This window comes from Lissotriton vulgaris, chromosome 11 (genome assembly GCF_964263255.1).
Source record: "Lissotriton vulgaris chromosome 11, aLisVul1.2, whole genome shotgun sequence".
Lineage (NCBI taxonomy): Eukaryota > Metazoa > Chordata > Amphibia > Caudata > Salamandridae > Lissotriton > Lissotriton vulgaris.
This window is the reverse complement of record NC_141699.1, coordinates 172,102,052-172,122,584: the sequence shown is the minus strand read 5'-3', so window position 1 is coordinate 172,122,584 and position 20,533 is coordinate 172,102,052. Positions and strand designations below refer to the sequence as shown.

The window sequence follows — 20,533 nt, the reverse complement described above, 5'->3', positions numbered from 1 at the left end:
TCAAACTTAAAGGCAATTGACCACAAAAAGAATATTTCTGCAAGCGTTTTTTTAGGTGGTCTCCTTTTCTATTAAAAAAATTAAATCAAAGGCATAATAAATAGTAACTTATTTGTAATGTAGGTTCTAAGACATTACCAGCTTGTTGGGGATCCATAGCATAATGTGAAGTACCAGGTAAACAACAGCATAAGAATACACTTAAAAAAAAATCACCCTAATACCATTGATCAATATATTTCTATAACATAACATACAAAAAACCCAAGAGAAAATGCTGAATAGAAAAACTGCAATTTTCCTGCCAACGTCCATACAGTAAGGGAAGGAAGTTCAAACATCAGAGCAGGGCCTTCAGGGAGAGCTTGAGTGAACTCAGATCGAATCATTGGTATTACATCTGATTAACAGTGTTGAAAATCCATGTCACTCCCTTGTCCCAACCTGGGATTTTCACTTATTCTCTTCAAACAATTCTCTGTAGCTCAATAGTCCTTTTAAGTTTTTCACTGTAAAAATATCTCAGCTACTTAGCATTTTATGAGGACGAAGGGTTGGGAGAACCAGGGGCCTGGTTTGGTAAGTGTTATCCAGCATGGTTGTGTCTGGGCAACGTTTTATTCCCAAAGTTCCTTCCACTTTTCATCTGATGCAGGTCACTGCCCTGCAGTCTCTTACCTCGGCTAAGCTGCTCTTACGCATTCTACAAGATATCTGCAAATCCTCACTCATTTACCATTAAAAGTTGGTTGCGGGTGGACTAGAGTCACTATGGCCAAGTGAGTAGATTTCTTTTCACAGGGCTCTCCTGTAATGTCATAATAAGCCTGCTACTTAGGATGATCTTCAGCAAAGCCAGTAATTGTGGCACTCCTTTGGTACTGGAGGTTGAGTGCAGATGGCGGAAGAACTGTGTGGCTATGGCGATTTGTCACCTGTAAAGCCAAGGACCTGTGAGAAGACGTGCACAGGAGGCAACTGCCCAAAAGTCCATCCAACTAAAGCCGGCAGCAAAGGGAGCAAATAGAAAAGGAGGTGGTGTCTGACTGCAGAAGAATCCCTCATCTGCTGTGTGGGTGAACTGGTTTCTCCACAATACAGACCAGTCATAAGATGTAGTGTGTGTTGTGTCATTCAATTGATGAGTCTGTGGACATATCCAGATCGCCAAGTGCATCCTCTCCATGGCACTACTATTGCTCCGGAGTTGCAGGTTGCATAGTGCATTGAGTCTTCACCCACACCATCTCGAACTTACCTTACTGTATGGCTTGCTCGACTGGGACAAGCCTTGCAGTAATGTTCTTGTGTAATATCTGTCCTTAAGTTAAACACCTTTTCTCTCTAGGGTTTTATAGAGGGAATGTTCACTTACATTACAGCATAAAGGCATCACTGTTACTTTTAAGGGTCATCATACCTTAACTAAGATAGCCCCCTTACTGTTGTTTCTCCTTCACCCAAAATAAGAAAAAACATATTTGCCCTGGCCAAACCAGCATGACTTCTACCATCTGTGTCATGTGGGGTATTATCACCATTCATTATGGTATTGTACCATCCCTGCTGTTTCTTCCTATATAAGGAGCTCACGCAATCCGTACCATCTTCAGGAACTTTAGTGCAGAATTTCACCATTCTGGTTACCTACTACTGGTTTCTTTAACGCCCAAGCCATTTCCCAGAAGCCTGTGCCAAATCCTTGAAGCCTGCGCAATCTCCTCTAGGCATGCATCATATCCTGGAAGCCTGCTCCAGCAGTATACTGCACTCATCTACACTGGTCCGGGGTTTTACGAGTGCCAGGTTCCTCTACAATACTGTACCTTCGATATCATGGCTGCCTGTAAGTTTTATATGCTACTTTGTTTTATTTTTTAGCTCCAACCAATTACCCTACAAGGACATACCAGTTGCTTTAACAAGATTAAATGTGAAGCAGCACATTGGTTATAGGACCAAGTTGCACTTACTTCTGGGATCTTCAACAAGAAGAAGATGCACCCGTTGCCTTAGACAATTGAAGGTCTGAAGTAGTGACTGACCCACAGCCGAGGACTAGGGCAGACATGAGGTAACGCAGCTGGCAGTGGCTGCAGGTAAAGCAATTACCAAGGCAGGGCTGACTTCAGCGCTTGCAAGTGACACCAACGGAAGGAACCATAAGAGTGAGGAGGAACTGGGTGACATGCCTTAACCAACAAAGCATTCCCTGCACCCATTCCATCAGAGCAGGTGAGTGGCTTGTCATCTTTCAATGGCAGGAGCCCCTTGACTCCATTGATCTCTGAGATCATATCCTACTACTAGGGATCGATAGATGATGGACCTTATGAGGGCGGAGTGATCCCTGATCCACAAGTTCAATTTGATATAGTTAGCATTTTTTGTTTAAGCTGCAGTGACGGAAGACTGAGCAAATAGCTGGCAGGGGAAGAAGATACTAATTCAAATTTTCCAGGGAGCAATACAAGACATTCCAGAGTCGTATTTACATGAGTTTTTAAAAAAAACTTTATTTCAGGTGTGGGAGCCATGACGCAGCCAGTACTATCCACCTCATATCACCTTTTTATTTTATTGGGCGGGGCGGGCGTCAACAAAGAGGGAGGACGTAGGTGGGGGGGGCCAGAGGATGGGTTGGGGGGGGGGGGGGGGGCTGCTATGACGTGGCAGCACTAGCCGTATCACAATTCTGTTCTTTATTTTTTTTAGGTTTCGTCTACGCAGCACGCAAGCGCTGCTTTGTTAGGTCTCGCCTACACAGCGCGCAAGCGCTGCTTTGGGAGACCCTTTGCAATCACACGGGTTTGTGCATATTTTGCACTGTTTGCTATTAGTCCTTGTGCATGTCTGGCGTTTACCTTGCAGGAGCGAGTGGCGGCACCATCTGTTACCAATTATCACGCCTTCTGCTGCTCGCTCCCGCAAGGTAAACTCCAGACATGCCATCAGCATCTACACACTCGCCCGCCGCCATCACGGACAAGCCTTCCAGATTGCCAATCTGCCTGCCCCGGTTCCTGCTCTCGGCCACACTCCCCTCACCCCTCCCACTTGTTTATTTTGTGCCGTCACAGATTTTTAAATGAGGCCCATAGTTTGTAAATATCAAAACAAAATTAAGCTTGTATGTTAGTACATTAACGCCTGGCTAATTTGGATTGCCATTGCTTGTTTACTGAAGTGAGCCTCTTACTAAACATTGCAGCTGTTTGCCTCTTCTCTCCAAACAGAAGTCTCTGTAAACATTTCAAATGAACATGCAGCCCTCATTGCTCGGCAGATTGCATTGTAGAAAGAAGACTTACAGACTTTTAAAGGAGGCCCATAGCTTGTTAATATAAAAAAAATTGTAAACTTAATGCTGCGTGTCGCTGCACTCGCCCGCCCCTGTCACGGACACGCCTTTAGGATTCCCAATTTGCCTGCCCCAGTCCGTGCTATCGGCTGCACCCCCGCCCCCAACCCTCCCACTTGTTTATTTCGCTCTGTTACGGACTTCAAATGAACATGCGGCCCCCATTGCTTGGCAGATTGCATTGTAGAAAGAAGGCTTTTCGAAGGGGGCCTGGCTGTTTTCCAAATGCACTTCCACATCAGATAATTGTTTTCCATACAGGCTTCAGCAAATGCCCTTCCTAAAATCCTAACAAAATTGTGCAAACAGAAATATTTTGAGTGTTGAAGGTCTGTAATTTTCTCCAGCAGTTATCTTACCTGTCTAGGGAAATTAATTGTTTGCGATTGGCAGGGTTTGCAAGAGGGCCAATTTACATCAAACAGTGACAATTGTAAGTGTCCGCTTAGCGTTGCTAATAACTAACTTTTCCATTGCAAACATTCAATGAACTTATTTTAAGTGTTTTCTTTATATTAAAAAAATATATAATTGCCAGAATTGTGCGACAAAAATAGTCTTGTTAAATGTTTAGTCACAAAACTGTACAATACTATACAATCTGCCATAATACAAAGAACGGCATGATCATTTATTTACAGTGTTTAGACAACTATTTCTAAAGAAAGTACATACAATTATAAAGAAATGGCAATTTGGTACGTTGCTTTCTAAAGCAGTTTTGTGTTCAATTGCAGTATTTTACCATAGGTGCTATGTGAGTCACTAACTCTAGAACACAGGTTTGCACTCAGTTTTATGGAAGTGGAAACTGGCTCTGCAAACCGCCAGCGAACGCCACTAGCGTTTCTCATGTGTTGTGCCTAGTACGAATAGAGGTGCCAAAGAATGCTATTACCGGTGTACAATACATAGTTGTTCTTACACCTGTGTAGTCGGTCACATTCTGAAATTTTCCCCATCTGTGAAATCGTCAGACATCCGAAGCTTAGTTAACAACCATTGGCATAGCCAATGGGTCTCGCCTTTGGGACCTTGCATGCAACAGTTAATGTTGTTGCACCAAGGATATTGCGCTGGGTAACTAAACACTTATAAGGTCCCGAAGGGCAAAACCTATAGGCTTTGCCAATGCTTGTTGAATTGAGCAGCGGTTGGAGGGTGTACAGGGATCAACAGATACAGGTGTGGGGGGGTGAAAACGGCTATGGAGCGGCCAGTGTTGACCGCGCCATAACACTTTTTATTGCAGATAAGGGAGGGCAACAACGCGCACGGGTTGGGTAGGAGGAGACAGGAAGGACAGCAACAGACAGCAGGGGGTCAAGCAGCAGCACAGAGGGTGGGTGGGAGGGAAATCAGCAGCACAGAGGGTGGGTGGGAGGGAAATCAGCAGCACAGAGGGTGGGTGGGTGGGAGGGAAATCAGCAGCACAGAGGGTGGGTGGGTGGGAGGGAAATCAGCAGCACAGAGGGTGGGTGGGAGGGAAAGCAGCAGCACAGAGGGTGGGTGGGTGGGAGGGAAAGCAGCAGCACAGAGGGTGGGTGGGTGGGTGAGGGGGAAAGCAGCAGCACATAGGGTGGGTGGGGGGGAAAGCAGCAGCACATAGGGTGGGTGGGTGGGAGGGAAAGCAGCAGCACAGAGGGTGGGTGGGTGGGAGGGAAAGCAGCAGCACAGAGGGTGGGTGGGAGGGAAAGCAGCAGCACAGAGGGTGGGTGGGAGGGAAAGCAGCAACACAGCGGGTGGGTGGGTGGGAGGGAAAGCAGCAGCACAGAGGGCGGGTGAGAGGGAAAGCAGCAGCACAGAGGGCGGGTGAGAGGGAAATCAGCAGCACAGAGGGCGGGTGAGAGGGAAATCAGCAGCACAGAGGGCGGGTGGGAGGGAAATCAGCAGCACAGAGGGCGGGTGGGAGGGAAATCAGCAGCACAGAGGGTGGGTGGGTGGGAGGGAGGGAAATCAGCAGCACAGAGGGTGGGTGGGTGGGAGGGAGGGAAATCAGCAGCACAGAGAGTGGGTGGGTGGGAGGGAAATCAGCAGCACAGAGAGTGGGTGGGTGGGAGGGAAATCAGCAGCACAGAGAGTGGGTGGGTGGGAGGGAAATCAGCAGCACAGAGGGTGGGTGGGCGGAAAATCAGCAGCACAGAGGGTGGGTGGGTGGGAGGGAAATCAGCAGCACAGAGGGTGGGTGGGTGGGAGGGAAATCAGCAGCACAGAGGGTGGGTGGGAGGGAAATCAGCAGCACAGAGGGTGGGTGGGAGGGAAATCAGCAGCACAGAGGGTGGGTGGGTGGGTGGGTGGGAGGGAAATCAGCAGCACAGAGGGTGGGTGGGTGGGAGGGAGAGAAAGCAGCAGCACAGAGGGTGGGTGGGTGGGAGGGAGAGAAAGCAGCAGCACAGAGGGTGGGTGGGAGGGAGGGAGGGAAATCAGCAGCACAGAGGCTGGCTGGGTGGGAGGGAAAGCAGCAGCACAGAGGGTGGGTGGGTGGGAGGAAGGGAAGGAAAGCAGCAGCACAGAGGGTGGGTGGGTGGGATGGAAAGCAGCAGCACAGAGGGTGGGTGGGTGGGTGTGAGGGAAAGCAGCAGCACAGAGGGTGGGTGGGATGGTGGGAGGGAAAGCAGCAGCACAGAGGGTGGGAGGGAAAGCAGCAGCACAGAGGGTGGTGGGTGGGAGGGAAAGCAGCAGCACAGAGGGCGGGTGAGAGGGAAAGCAGCAGCACAGAGGGTGGGTGGGAGGGAAATCAGCAGCACAGAGGGCGGGTGGGAGGGAAATCAGCAGCACAGAGGGCGGGTGGGAGGGAAATCAGCAGCACAGAGGGCGGGTGGGAGGGAAATCAGCAGCACAGAGGGTGGGTGGGTGGGAGGGAGGGAAATCAGCAGCACAGAGAGTGGGTGGGTGGGAGGGAAATCAGCAGCACAGAGGGTGGGTGGGCGGAAAATCAGCAGCACAGAGGGTGGGTGGGTGGGAGGGAAATCAGCAGCACAGAGGGTGGGTGGGAGGGAAATCAGTAGCACAGAGGGTGGGTGGGAGGGAAATCAGCAGCACAGAGGGTGGGTGGGTGGGAAATCAGCAGCACAGAGGGTGGGTGGGTGGGTGGGTGGGAGGGAAATCAGCAGCACAGAGGGTGGGTGGGTGGGAGGGAGAGAAAGCAGCAGCACAGAGGGTGGGTGGGTGGGAGGGAGAGAAAGCAGCAGCACAGAGGGTGGGTGGGAGGGAGGGAGGGAAATCAGCAGCACAGAGGCTGGCTGGGTGGGAGGGAAAGCAGCAGCACAGAGGGTGGGTGGGTGGGAGGAAGGGAGGGAAAGCAGCAGCACAGAGGGTGGGTGGGTGGGAGGGAAAGCAGCAGCACAGAGGGTGGGTGGGTGGGATGGAAAGCAGCAGCACAGAGGGTGGGTGGGTGGGTGTGAGGGAAAGCAGCAGCACAGAGGGTGGGTGGGATGGTGGGAGGGAAAGCAGCAGTACAGAGGGTGGGTGGGATGGTGGGAGGGAAAGCAGCAGCACAGAGGGTGGGAGGGAAAGCAGCAGCACAGAGGGTGGGAGGGAAAGCAGCAGCACAGAGGGTGGTGGGTGGGAGGTAAAGCAGCAGCACAGAGGGTTGGTGGGAGGTAAAGCAGCAGCACAGAGGGTGGGTGGGTGGGAGGTAAAGCAGCAGCACAGAGGGTGGGTGGGTGGGAGGTAAAGCAGCAGCACAGAGGGTGGGTGGGTGGGAGGTAAAGCAGCAGCACAGAGGGTGGGTGGGTGGGAGGTAAAGCAGCAGCACAGAGTGTGGGTGGGAGGGAAAGCAGCAGCACAGAGGGTGGGTGGGTGGGAGGGAAAGCAGCAGCACAGAGGGTGGGTGGGTGGGTGGGTGGGAGGGAAAGCAGCAGCACAGAGGGTGGGTGGGTGGGTGGGTGGGAGGGAAAGCAGCAGCACAGAGGGTGGGTGGGTGGGAGGGAAAGCAGCAGCACGGCGGGTGGGAGGGAAAGCAGCAGCACAGAGGGTGGGCGGGTGGGAGGGAAAGCAGCAGCACAGAGGGTGGGCGGGTGGGAGGGAAAGCAGCAGCACAGAGGGTGGGCGGGTGGGAGGGAAAGCAGCAGCACAGAGGGTGGGCGGGTGGGAGGGAAAGCAGCAGCACAGAGGGTGGGCGGGTGGGAGGGAAAGCAGCAGCACAGAGGGTGGGTGGGTGGGAGGGAAAGCAGCAGCACAGAGGGTGGGCGGGTGGGAGGGAAAGCAGCAGCACAGAGGGTTAAGCAGCAGCACAGAGGGTGGGCGGGTGGGAGGGAAAGCAGCAGCACAGAGGGTGGGCGGGTGGGAGGGAAAGCAGCAGCACAGAGGGTGGGCAGGTGGGAGGGAAAGCAGCAGCACAGAGGGTGGGAGGGAAAGCAGCAGCACAGAGGGTGGGAGGGAAAGCAGCAGCACAGAGGGTGGAGGGGTGGGAGGGAAAGCAGCAGCACAGAGGGTGGGTGGGTGGGAGGGAAAGCAGCAGCACGGTGGGTGGGCTGGTGGGAGGGAAAGCAGCAGCACAGAGGGTGGGTGGATGGGAGGGAAAGCAGCAGCACAGAGGGTGGGTGGGAGGGAAAGCAGCAGCACAGAGGGTGGGTGGGAGGGAAAGCAGCAGCACAGCGGGTGGGTGGGTGGGAGGGAAAGCAGCAGCACAGAGGGTGGGTGGGAGGGAAAGCAGCAGCACAGAGGGTGGGTGAGAGGGAAAGCAGCAGCACAGAGGGCGGGTGAGAGGGAAAGCAGCAGCACAGAGGGCGGGTGGGAGGGAAATCAGCAGCACAGAGGGCGGGTGGGAGGGAAATCAGCAGCACAGAGGGCGGGTGGGAGGGAAATCAGCAGCACAGAGGGCGGTTTGGAGGGAAATCAGCAGCACAGAGGGCGGGTGGGAGGGAAATCAGCAGCACAGAGGGCGGGTGGGAGGGAAATCAGCAGCACAGAGGGCGGGTGGGAGGGAAATCAGCAGCACAGAGGGCGGGTGGGTGGGAAATCAGCAGCACAGAGGGTGGGTGGGTGGGAAATCAGCAGCACAGAGGGTGGGTGGGTGGGAGGGAAATCAGCAGCACAGAGGGTGGGTGGGTGGGAGGGAAATCAGCAGCACAGAGGGTGGGTGGGTGGGAGGGAAATCAGCAGCACAGAGGGTGGGTGGGTGGGAGGGAAAAATCAGCAGCACAGAGGGTGGGTGGGTGGGAGGGAAATCAGCAGCACAGAGGGTGGGTGGGTGGGAGGGAAATCAGCAGCACAGAGAGTGGGTGGGTGGGAGGGAAATCAGCAGAGCAGCACAGAGAGTGGGTGGGTGGGAGGGAAATCAGCAGCACAGAGAGTGGGTGGGTGGGAGGGAAATCAGCAGCACAGAGAGAGGGTGGGTGGGCGGAAAATCAGCAGCACAGAGGGTGGGTGGGTGGGAGGGAAATCAGCAGCACAGAGGGTGGGTGGGTGGGAGGGAAATCAGCAGCACAGAGGGTGGGTGGGTGGGAGGGAAATCAGCAGCACAGAGGGTGGGTGGGTGGGAGGGAAATCAGCAGCACAGAGGGTGGGTGGGTGGGAGGGAAATCAGCAGCACAGAGGGTGGGTGGGTGGGTTGGGTGGGAGGGAAATCAGCAGCACAGAGGGTGGGTGGGTGGGAGGGAGAGAAAGCAGCAGCACAGAGGGTGGGTGGGTGGGAGGGAGAGAAAGCAGCAGCACAGAGGGTGGGTGGGAGGGAGGGAGGGAAATCAGCAGCACAGAGGCTGGCTGGGTGGGAGGGAAAGCAGCAGCACAGAGGGTGGGTGGGTGGGAGGGAGGGAAAGCAGCAGCACAGAGGGTGGGTGGGTGGGATGGAAAGCAGCAGCACAGAGGGTGGGTGGGTGGGATGGAAAGCAGCAGCACAGAGGGTGGGTGGGTGGGATGGAAAGCAGCAGCACAGAGGGTGGGTGGGTGGGATGGAAAGCAGCAGCACAGAGGGTGGGTGGGTGGGATGGAAAGCAGCAGCACAGAGGGTGGGTGGGTGGGTGTGAGGGAAAGCAGCAGCACAGAGGGTGGGTGGGAGGGTGGGAGGGAAAGCAGCAGCACAGAGGGTGGGAGGGAAAGCAGCAGCACAGAGGGTGGTGGGTGGGAGGTAAAGCAGCAGCACAGAGGGTGAGTGGGAGGTAAAGCAGCAGCACAGAGGGTGGGTGGGTGGGAGGTAAAGCAGCAGCACAGAGGGTGGGTGGGTGGGAGGTAAAGCAGCAGCACAGAGGGTGGGCGGGTGGGAGGGAAAGCAGCAGCACAGAGGGTGGGCAGGTGGGAGGGAAAGCAGCAGCACAGAGGGTGGGAGGGAAAGCAGCAGCACAGAGGGTGGGAGGGAAAGCAGCAGCACAGAGGGTGGGAGGGAAAGCAGCAGCACAGAGGGTGGGAGGGAAAGCAGCAGCACAGAGGGTGGGTGGGAGGGAAAGCAGCAGCACAGAGGGTGGGTGGGTGGGAGGGAAAGCAGCAGCACAGAGGGTGGGTGGGTGGGAGGGAAAGCAGCAGCACAGAGGGTGGGTGGGAGGGAAAGCAGCAGCACAGAGGGTGGGTGGGAGGGAAAGCAGCAGCACGGTGGGTGGGCTGGTGGGAGGGAAAGCAGCAGCACAGAGGGTGGGAGGGAAAGCAGCAGCACAGAGGGTGGGTGGATGGGAGGGAAAGCAGCAGCACAGAGGGTGGGTGGGAGGGAAAGCAGCAGCACAGCGGGTGGGTGGGAGGGAAAGCAGCAGCACAGAGGGCGGGTGAGAGGGAAAGCAGCAGCACAGAGGGCGGGTGAGAGGGAAATCAGCAGCACAGAGGGCGGGTGGGAGGGAAATCAGCAGCACAGAGGGCGGGTGGGAGGGAAATCAGCAGCACAGAGGGCGGGTGGGAGGGAAATCAGCAGCACAGAGGGCGGGTGGGAGGGAAATCAGCAGCACAGAGGGTGGGTGGGAGGGAAATCAGCAGCACAGAGGGTGGGTGGGTGGGAGGGAAATCAGCAGCACAGAGGGTGGGTGGGTGGGAGGGAAATCAGCAGCACAGAGAGTGGGTGGGTGGGAGGGAAATCAGCAGCACAGAGAGTGGGTGGGTGGGAGGGAAATCAGCAGCACAGAGGGTGGGTGGGCGGAAAATCAGCAGCAGAGGGTGGGTGGGAGGGAAATCAGCAGCACAGAGGGTGGGTGGGTGGGAGGGAAATCAGCAGCACAGAGGGTGGGTGGGTGGGAGGGAAATCAGCAGCACAGAGGGTGGGTGGGTGGGAGGGAAATCAGCAGCACAGAGGGTGGGTGGGTGGGAGGGAAATCAGCAGCACAGAGGGTGGGTGGGTGGGAGGGAAATCAGCAGCACAGAGGGTGGGTGGGTGGGAGGGAAATCAGCAGCACAGAGGGTGGGTGGGTGGGAGGGAAATCAGCAGCACAGAGGGTGGGTGGGTGGGAGGGAAATCAGCAGCACAGAGGGTGGGTGGGTGGGTGGGTGGGAGGGAGGGAAATCAGCAGCACAGAGGGTGGGTGGGTGGGAGGGAGAGAAAGCAGCAGCACAGAGGGTGGGTGGGTGGGAGGGAGAGAAAGCAGCAGCACAGAGGGTGGGTGGGAGGGAGGGAGGGAAATCAGCAGCACAGAGGCTGGCTGGGTGGGAGGGAAAGCAGCAGCACAGAGCGTGGGTTGGTGGGATGGAGGGAAAGCAGCAGCACAGAGGGTGGGTGGGTGGGATGGAAAGCAGCAGCACAGAGGGTGGGTGGGTGGGATGGAAAGCAGCAGCACAGAGGGTGGGTGGGTGGGTGTGAGGGAAAGCAGCAGCACAGAGGGTGGGTGGGAGGGTGGGAGGGAAAGCAGCAGCACAGAGGGTGGGAGGGAAAGCAGCAGCACAGAGGGTGGTGGGTGGGAGGTAAAGCAGCAGCACAGAGGGTGGGTGGGAGGTAAAGCAGCAGCACAGAGGGTGGGTGGGTGGGAGGTAAAGCAGCAGCACAGAGGGTGGGTGGGTGGAAGGTAAAGCAGCAGCACAGAGGGTGGGTGGGAGGTAAAGCAGCAGCACAGAGGGTGGGTGGGTGGGAGGTAAAGCAGCAGCACAGAGGGTGGGTGGGAGGTAAAGCAGCAGCACAGAGGGTGGGTGGGTGGGAGGTAAAGCAGCAGCACAGAGGGTGGGTGGGTGGGAGGTAAAGCAGCAGCACAGAGGGTGGGTGGGTGGGAGGGAAAGCAGCAGCACAGAGGGTGGGCGGGTGGGAGGGAAAGCAGCAGCACAGAGGGTGGGCGGGTGGGAGGGAAAGCAGCAGCACAGAGGGTGGGCGGGTGGGAGGGAAAGCAGCAGCACAGAGGGTGGGCGGGTGGGAGGGAAAGCAGCAGCACAGAGGGTGGGCGGGTGGGAGGGCAAGCAGCAGCACAGAGGGTGGGCGGGTGGGAGGGCAAGCAGCAGCACAGAGGGTGGGCGGGTGGGAGGGAAAGCAGCAGCACAGAGGGTGGGAGGGAAAGCAGCAGCACAGAGGGTGGGCGGGTGGGAGGGAAAGCAGCAGCACAGAGGGTGGGCGGGTGGGAGGGAAAGCAGCAGCACAGAGGGTGGACTGGTGGGAGGGAAAGCAGCAGCACAGAGGGTGGGCGGGTGGGAGGGAAAGCAGCAGCACAGAGGGTGGGCGGGTGGGAGGGAAAGCAGCAGCACAGAGGGTGGGCGGGTGGGAGGGAAAGCAGCAGCACAGAGGGTGGGCGGGTGGGAGGGAAAGCAGCAGCACAGAGGGTGGGCGGGTGGGAGGGAAAGCAGCAGCACAGAGGGTGGGAGGGAAAGCAGCAGCACAGAGGGTGGGAGGGAAAGCAGCAGCACAGAGGGTGGGAGGGAAAGCAACAGCACAGAGGGTGGGAGGGAAAGCAACAGCACAGAGGGTGGGAGGGAAAGCAACAGCACGGAGGGTGGGAGGGAAAGCAACAGCACGGAGGGTGGGAGGGAAAGCAGCAGCACGGAGGGTGGGAGGGAAAGCAGCAGCACGGAGGGTGGGAGGGAAAGCAGCAGCACCGAGGGTGGGAGGGAAAGCAGCAGCACCGAGGGTGGGAGGGAAAGCAGCAGCACCGAGGGTGGGAGGGAAAGCAGCAGCACCGAGGGTGGGAGGGAAAGCAGCAGCACCGAGGGTGGGAGGGAAAGCAGCAGCACCGAGGGTGGGCGGGTGGGAGGGAAAGCAGCAGCACCGAGGGTGGGCGGGTGGGAGGGAAAGCAGCAGCACCGAGGGTGGGCGGGTGGGAGGGAAAGCAGCAGCACCGAGGGTGGGCGGGTGGGAGGGAAAGCAGCAGCACAGAGGGTGGGCGGGTGGGAGGGAAAGCAGCAGCACAGAGGGTGGGCGGGTGGGAGGGAAAGCAGCAGCACAGAGGGTGGGAGGGAAAGCAGCAGCACAGAGGGTGGGTGGGAGGGAAAGCAGCAGCACAGAGGGCGGGTGGGAGGGAAAGCAGCAGCACAGAGGGTGGGCGGGAAAGCAGCAGCACAGAGGGCGGGAGGGAAAGCAGCAGCACAGAGGGTGGGTGGGAAAGCAGCAGCACAGAGGGTGGGCGGGAAAGCAGCAGCACAGAGGATGGGAGGGAAAGCAGCAGCACAGATGAGGGAAAGCAGCAGCACAGAGGGTGGGTGGGAGGGAAAGCAGCAGCACAGAGGGTGGGTGGGAGGGAAAGCAGCAGCACAGAGGGTGGGTGGGAGGGAAAGCAGCAGCACAGAGGGTGGGTGGGAGGGAAAGCAGCAGCACAGAGGGTGGGTGGGAGGGAAAGCAGCAGCACAGAGGGTGGGTGGGAGGGAAAACAGCAGCACAGAGGGTGGGTGGGAGGGAAAGCAGCAGCACAGAGGGTGGGTGTGAGGGAAAGCAGCAGCACAGAGGGTGGGTGGGAGGGAAAGCAGCAGCACAGAGGGTGGGTGGGAGGGAAAGCAGCAGCACATAGGGGGGGGAAAGCAGCAGCACAGAGGGTGGGTGGGTGGGAGGGAAAGCAGCAGCACAGAGGGTGGGTGGGTGGGAGGGAAAGCAGCAGCACAGAGGGTGGGTGGGTGGGAGGGAAAGCAGCAGCACAGAGGGTGGGTGGGTGGGAGGGAAAGCAGCAGCACAGAGGGCGGGTGGGAGGGAAAGCAGCAGCACAGAGGGCGGGTGGGAGGGAAAGCAGCAGCACAGAGGGTGGGTGGGAGGGAGGGAAAGCTGCAGCACAGAGGGTGGGTGGGAGGGAGGGAAAGCTGCAGCACAGAGGGTGGGTGGGAGGGAGGGAAAGCAGCAGAACAGAGGGTGAGTGGGAGGGAGGGAAAGCAGCAGCACAGAGGGTGGGTGGGAGGGAGGGAAAGCAGCAGCACAGAGGGTGGGTGGGAGGGAGGGAAAGCAGCACAGAGGGTGGGTGGGAGGGAGGGAAAGCAGCACAGAGGGTGGGTGGGAGGGAGGGAAAGCAGCACAGAGGGTGGGTGGGAGGGAAAGCAGCAGCACAGAGGGTGGGTGGGTGGGAGGGAAAGCAGCAGCACAGAGGGTGGGTGGGTGGGAGGGAAAGCAGCAGCACAGTTGGTAGGGTAAGCAGCAGCACAGATGGGAGGGAAAGCAGCAGCACAGAGGGTGGGTGGGAGGGAAAGCAGCAGCACAGAGGGTGGGCGGGTGGGAGGGAAAGCAGCAGCACAGAGGGTGGGCGGGTGGGAGGGAAAGCAGCAGCACAGAGGGTGGGCGGGTGGGAGGGAAAGCAGCAGCACAGAGGGTGGGCGGGTGGGAGGGAAAGCAGCAGCACAGAGGGTGGGCGGGTGGGAGGGAAAGCAGCAGCACAGAGGGTGGGTGGGAAAGCAGCAGCACAGAGGGTGGGTGGGAGGGAAAGCAGCAGCACAGAGGGCGGGTGGGAGGGAAAGCAGCAGCACAGAGGGTGGGTGGGAGGGAGGGAAAGCAGCAGCACAGAGGGTGGGTGGGAGGGAGGGAAAGCTGCAGCACAGAGGGTGGGTGGGAGGGAGGGAAAGCTGCAGCACAGAGGGTGGGTGGGAGGGAGGGAAAGCAGCAGAACAGAGGGTGAGTGGGAGGGAGGGAAAGCAGCAGCACAGAGGGTGGGTGGGAGGGAGGGAAAGCAGCAGCACAGAGGGTGGGTGGGAGGGAGGGAAAGCAGCACAGAGGGTGGGTGGGAGGGAGGGAAAGCAGCACAGAGGGTGGGTGGGAGGGAAAGCAGCAGCAAGGTGGGTGGGAGGGAAAACAGCAGCACAGAGGGTGGTGGGTGGGAGGGAAAGCAGCAGCACAGAGTGTGGGTGGGTGGGTGGGAGACAAAGCAGCAGCACAGAGGGTGGGTGGGTGGGAGGGAAAGCAGCAGCACCGAGGGTGGGCGGGTGGGAGGGAAAGCAGCAGCACCGAGGGTGGGCGGGTGGGAGGGAAAGCAGCAGCACAGAGGGTGGGCGGGTGGGAGGGAAAGGGTGGGCGGGTGGGAGGGAAAGCAGCAGCACCGAGGGTGGGCGGGTGGGAGGGAAAGCAGCAGCACAGAGGGTGGGCGGGTGGGAGGGAAAGCAGCAGCACAGAGGGTGGGCGGGTGGGAGGGAAAGCAGCAGCACAGAGGGTGGTCGGGAAAGCAGCAGCACAGAGGGTGGTCGGGAAAGCAGCAGCACAGAGGGTGGTCGGGAAAGCAGCAGCACAGAGGGTGGTCGGGAAAGCAGCAGCACAGAGGGTGGGCGGGAAAGCAGCAGCACAGAGGGTGGGCGGGAAAGCAGCAGCAGAGAGGATGGGAGGGAAAGCAGCAGCACAGATGAGGGAAAGCAGCAGCACAGAGGGTGGGTGGGAGGGAAAGCAGCAGCACAGAGGGTGGGTGGGAGGGAAAGCAGCAGCACAGAGGGTGGGTGGGAGGGAAAGCAGCAGCACAGAGGGTGGGTGGGAGGGAAAACAGCAGCACAGAGGGTGGGTGGGAGGGAAAACAGCAGCACAGAGGGTGGGTGGGAGGGAAAACAGCAGCACAGAGGGTGGGTGGGAGGGAAAGCAGCAGCACAGAGGGTGGGTGTGAGGGAAAGCAGCAGCACAGAGGGTGGGTGGGAGGGAAAGCAGCAGCACAGAGGGTGGGTGGGAGGGAAAGCAGCAGCACATAGGGGGGGAAAGCAGCAGCACAGATGAGGGAAAGCAGCAGGGAAAGCAGCAGCACAGAGGATGGGAGGGAGGGAAAGCAGCAGCACAGAGGGTGGGTGGGAGGGAAAGCAGCAGCACAGAGGGTGGGTGGGAGGGAAAGCAGCAGCACAGAGGGCGGGTGGGAGGGAAAGCAGCAGCACAGAGGGCGGGTGGGAGGGAAAGCAGCAGCACAGAGGGTGGGTGGGAGGGAAAGCAGCAGCACAGAGGGTGGGTGGGAGGGAGGGAAAGCTGCAGCACAGAGGGTGAGTGGGAGGGAGGGAAAGCAGCAGCACAGAGGGTGGGTGGGAGGGAGGGAAAGCAGCAGCACAGAGGGTGGGTGGGAGGGAGGGAAAGCAGCAGCACAGAGGGTGGGTGGGAGGGAGGGAAAGCAGCAGCACAGAGGGTGGGTGGGAGGGAGGGAAAGCAGCAGCACAGAGGGTGGGTGGGAGGGAAAGCAGCAGCAAGGTGGGTGGGAGGGAAAACAGCAGCACAGAGGGTGGTGGGTGGGAGGGAAAGCAGCAGCACAGAGTGTGGGTGGGTGGGTGGGAGACAAAGCAGCAGCACAGAGTGTGGGTGGGTGGGTGGGAGACAAAGCAGCAGCACAGAGTGTGGGTGGGTGGGTGGGAGACAAAGCAGCAGCACAGAGGGTGGGTGGGTGGGAGACAAAGCAGCAGCACAGAGGGTGGGTGGGTGGGAGACAAAGCAGCAGCACAGAGGGTGGGTGGGTGGGAGACAAAGCAGCAGCACAGAGGGTGGGTGGGTGGGAGACAAAGCAGCAGCACAGAGGGTGGGTGGGTGGGAGACAAAGCAGCAGCACAGAGGGTGGGTGGGTGGGAGACAAGCAGCAGCATAGAGGGTGGGTAGGTGGGAGGGAAAGCAGCAGCACAGAGGGAGGGTGGGTGGGAGGGAAAGCAGCAGCACAGAGGGAGGGTGGGTGGGAGGGAAAGCAGCAGCACAGAGGGAGGGTGGGTGGGAGGGAAAGCAGCAGCACAGAGGGAGGGTGGGTGGGAGGGAAAGCAGCAGCACAGAGGGTGGGTGGGTGGTTGGGAAAGCAGCAGCACAGAGGGTGGGTGGGTGGTAGGGAAAGCAGCAGCACAGAGGAAGGGTGGGTGGGAGGGAAAGCAGCAGCACAGAGGGTGGGTGGGTGGGAGGGAAAGCAGCAGCACAGAGGGTGGGTGGGTGGGAGGGAAAGCAGCAGCACAGAGGGTGGGAGGGAAAGCAGCAGCACAGAGGGTGGGCGGGAAAGCAGCAGCAGAGAGGATGGGAGGGAAAGCAGCAGCACAGATGAGGGAAAGCAGCAGCACAGAGGGTGGGTGGGAGGGAAAGCAGCAGCACAGAGGGTGGGTGGGAGGGAAAGCAGCAGCACAGAGGGTGGGTGGGTGGGTGGGTGGGAGGGAAAGCAGCAGCACAGAGGGTGGGTGGGTCGGAGGGAAAGCAGCAGCACAGAGGGTGGGTGGGTGGGAGGGAAAGCAGCAGCACAGAGGGTGGGTGGGTGGGAGGGAAAGCAGCAGCACAGAGGGTGGGTGGGTTGGTGGGTGGGAAAGCAGCAGCACAGAGGGTGGGTGGGAAAGCAGCAGCACAGAGGGTGGGTGGGTGGGAGGGAAAGCAGCAGCACAGAGGGTGGGTGGGTGGGAGGGAAAGCAGCAGCACAGAGGGTGGGTGGGTGGGAGGGAAAGCAGCAGCACAGAGGGTGGGTGGGTGGGAGGGAAAGCAGCAGCACAGAGGGTGGGTGGGTGGGAGGGAAAGCAGCAGCACAGTTGGTAGGGTAAGCAGCAGCACAGATGGGAGGGAAAGCAGCAGCACAGAGGGTGGGTGGGTGGGTGGGAGGAAAAGCAGCAGCACAGAGGGTGGGTGGGTGGGAGGGAGGAAAAGCAGCAGCACAGAGGGTGGGTGGGTGGGAGGGAGGGAAAGCAGCAGCACAGAGGGTGGGTGGGAGGGAGGGAAAGCAGCACAGAGGGTGGGTGGGAGGGAAAGCAGCACAGAGGGTGGGTGGGAGGGAAAGCAGCAGCAAGGTGGGTGGGAGGGAAAGCAGCAGCACAGAGGGTGGTGGGTGGGAGGGAAAGCAGCAGCACAGAGTGTGGGTGGGTGGGTGGGAGACAAAGCAGCAGCACAGAGTGTGGGTGGGTGGGTGGGAGACAAAGCAGCAGCACAGAGTGTGGGTGGGTGGGAGACAAAGCAGCAGCACAGAGTGTGGGTGGGTGGGAGACAAAGCAGCAGCACAGAGGGTGGGTGGGTGGGAGACAAAGCAGCAGCACAGAGGGTGGGTGGGAGGGAAAGCAGCAGCACAGAGGGTGGGTGGGAGGGAAAGCAGCAGCACAGAGGGTGGGTGGGAGGGAAAGCAGCAGCACAGAGGGTGGGTGGGAGGGAGGGAAAGCAGCAGCACAGAGGGTGGGTGGGAGGGAGGGAAAGCAGCAGCACAGAGGGTGGGTGGGAGGGAGGGAAAGCAGCAGCACAGAGGGAGGGTGGGAGGGAAAGCAGCAGCACAGAGGGAGGGTGGGAGGGAAAGCAGCAGCACAGAGGGAGGGTGGGAGGGAAAGCAGCAGCACAGAGGGAGGGTGGGTGGGAGGGAAAGCAGCAGCACAGAGGGAGGGTGGGTGGGAGGGAAAGCAGCAGCACAGAGGGAGGGTGGGTGGGAGGGAAAGCAGCAGCACAGAGGGAGGGTGGGTGGGAGGGAAAGCAGCAGCACAGAGGGAGGGTGGGTGGGAGGGAAAGCAGCAGCACAGAGGGTGGGAGGGAAAGCAGCAGCACAGAGGGTGGGCGGGAGAGCAGCAGCAGAGAGGATGGGAGGGAAAGCAGCAGCACAGATGAGGGAAAGCAGCAGCACAGAGGGTGGGTGGGAGGGAAAGCAGCAGCACAGAGGGTGGGTGGGAGGGAAAGCAGCAGCACAGAGGGTGGGTGGTACGGAAAGCAGCAGCACAGAGGGTGGGTGGGTGGGAGGGAAAGCAGCAGCACAGAGGGTGGGTGGGTGGGAGGGAAAGCAGCAGCACAGAGGGTGGGTGGGTGGGAGGGAAAGCAGCAGCACAGAGGGTGGGTGGGTGGGAGGGAGGGAAAGCAGCAGCACAGAGGGTGGGTGGGAGGGAAAGCAGCAGCACAGAGGGTGGGTGGGAGGGAAAGCAGCAGCACAGAGGGTGGGTGGGTGGGAGGGAAAGCAGCAGCACAGAGGGTGGGTGGGTGGGAAAGCAGCAGCACAGAGGGTGGGTGGGTGGGAAAGCAGCAGCACAGAGGGTGGGTGGGTGGGTGGGAGGGAAAGCAGCAGCACAGAGGGTGGGTGGGTGGGTGGGAGGGAAAGCAGCAGCACAGAGGGTGGGTGGGTGGGAGGGAGGGAGGGAAAGCAGCAGCACAGAGGGTGGGTGGGAGGGAAAGCAGCAGCACAGAGGGTGGGTGGGAGGGAAAGCAGCAGCACAGAGGGTGGGTGGGAGGGAAAGCAGCAGCACAGAGGGTGGGTGGGTGGGAGGGAAAGCAGCAGCACGGAGGGTGGGTGGGTGGGAGGGAAAGCAGCAGCACAGAGGGTGGGTGGGTGGGAGGGAAAGCAGCAGCACAGAGGGTGGGTGGGTGGGAGGGAAAGCAGCAGCACAGAGGGTGGGTGGGTGGGAGGGAAAGCAGCAGCACAGAGGGTGGGTGGGTGGGAGGGAAAGCAGCAGCACAGAGGGTGGATGGGAGGGAGGGAGGGAAAGCAGCAGCACAGAGGGTGGGTGGGAGGAGGGAGGGAAAGCAGCAGCACAGAGGGTGGGTGGGAGGGAGGGAGGGAAAGCAGCAGCACAGAGGGTGGGTGGGAGGGAGGGAAAGCAGCAGCACAGAGGGTGGGAGGGAGGGAGGGAAAGCAGCAGCACAGAGGGTGGGTGGGAGGGAGGGAGGGAAAGCAGCAGCACAGATGAGGGAAAGCAGCAGCACAGAGGGTGGGTGGGAGGGAAAGCAGCAGCACAGAGGGTGGGTGGGAGGGAAAGCAGCAGCACAGAGGGTGGGTGGGAGGGAAAGCAGCAGCACAGAGGGTGGGTGGGTGGGTGGGAGGGAAAGCAGCAGCACAGAGGGCTTAAAGCAGCAGCACAGAGGGTGGGTGGGAGGGAAAGCAGCAGCACAGAGGGTGGGTGGGAGGGAAAGCAGCAGCACAGAGGGTGGGTGGGTGGGAGGGAAAGCAGCAGCACAGAGGGTGGGTGGGTGGGAGGGAAAGCAGCAGCACAGAGGGTGGGTGGGTGGGAGGGAAAGCAGCAGCACAGAGGATGGGTGGGTGGGAGGGAAAGCAGCAGCACAGAGGGTGGGTGGGTGGGAGGGAAAGCAGCAGCACAGAGGGTGGGTGGGTGGGAGGGAGGGAAAGCAGCAGCACAGAGGGTGGGTGGGTGGGTGGGTGTGAGGGAGGGAAAGCAGCAGCACAGAGGGTGGGTGGGTGGGTGGGAGGGAAAGCAGCAGCACAGAGGGTGGGTGGGTTGGTTGGGAGGGAAAGCAGCAGCACAGAGGGTGGATGGGAGGGAAAGCAGCAGCACAGAGGGTGGGTGGGTGGGAAAGCAGCAGCACAGAGGGTGGGTGGGTGGGAAAGCAGCAGCACAGAGGGTGGGTGGGTGGGAAAGCAGCAGCACAGAGGGTGGGTGGGTGGGAAAGCAGCAGCACAGAGGGTGGGTGGGTGGGAAAGCAGCAGCACAGAGGGTGGGTGGGTGGGAAAGCAGCAGCACAGAGGGTGGGTGGGTGGGTGGGAAAGCAGCAGCACAGAGGGTGGGTGGGTGGGAAAGCAGCAGCACAGAGGGTGGATGGGTGGGTGGGAAAGCAGCAGCACAGAGGGTGGATGGGTGGGTGGGAAAGCAGCAGCACAGAGGGTGGGTGGGTGGGAAAGCAGCAGCACAGAGGGTGGGTGGGTGGGTGGGTGGGAGGGAAAGCAGCAGCACGGTGGGTGGGTGGGAGGGAAAGCAGCAGCACGGTTCAGGGAAAGCAGCAGCACAGAGGGTGGGTGGGTGGGAGGGAAAGCAGCAGCACAGAGGGTGGGTGGGTGGGAGGGAAAGCAGCAGCACAGAGGGTGGGTGGGTGGGTGGGAGGGAAAGCAGCAGCACAGAGAGTGGGTGGGTGGGTGGGAGGGAAAGCAGCAGCACAGAGGGTGGGAGGGAGGGAAAGCAGCAGCACAGAGGGTGGGTGGGTGGGAGGGAGGGAAAGCAGCAGCACAGAGGGTGGGTGGGTGGGAGGGAGGGAAAGCAGCAGCACAGAGG

At 59.7% G+C, this 20,533-nt stretch overlaps 1 protein-coding gene across 7 annotated transcripts in view; it reads right to left on the bottom strand.

Annotated features, from left to right (window-relative positions):
• The window catches only part of MAPKAPK5 (MAPK activated protein kinase 5), a 429,232-nt gene that overhangs the window by 145,400 nt on the left and 263,299 nt on the right, over window positions 1-20,533 (bottom strand). The window lies entirely within an intron of this gene.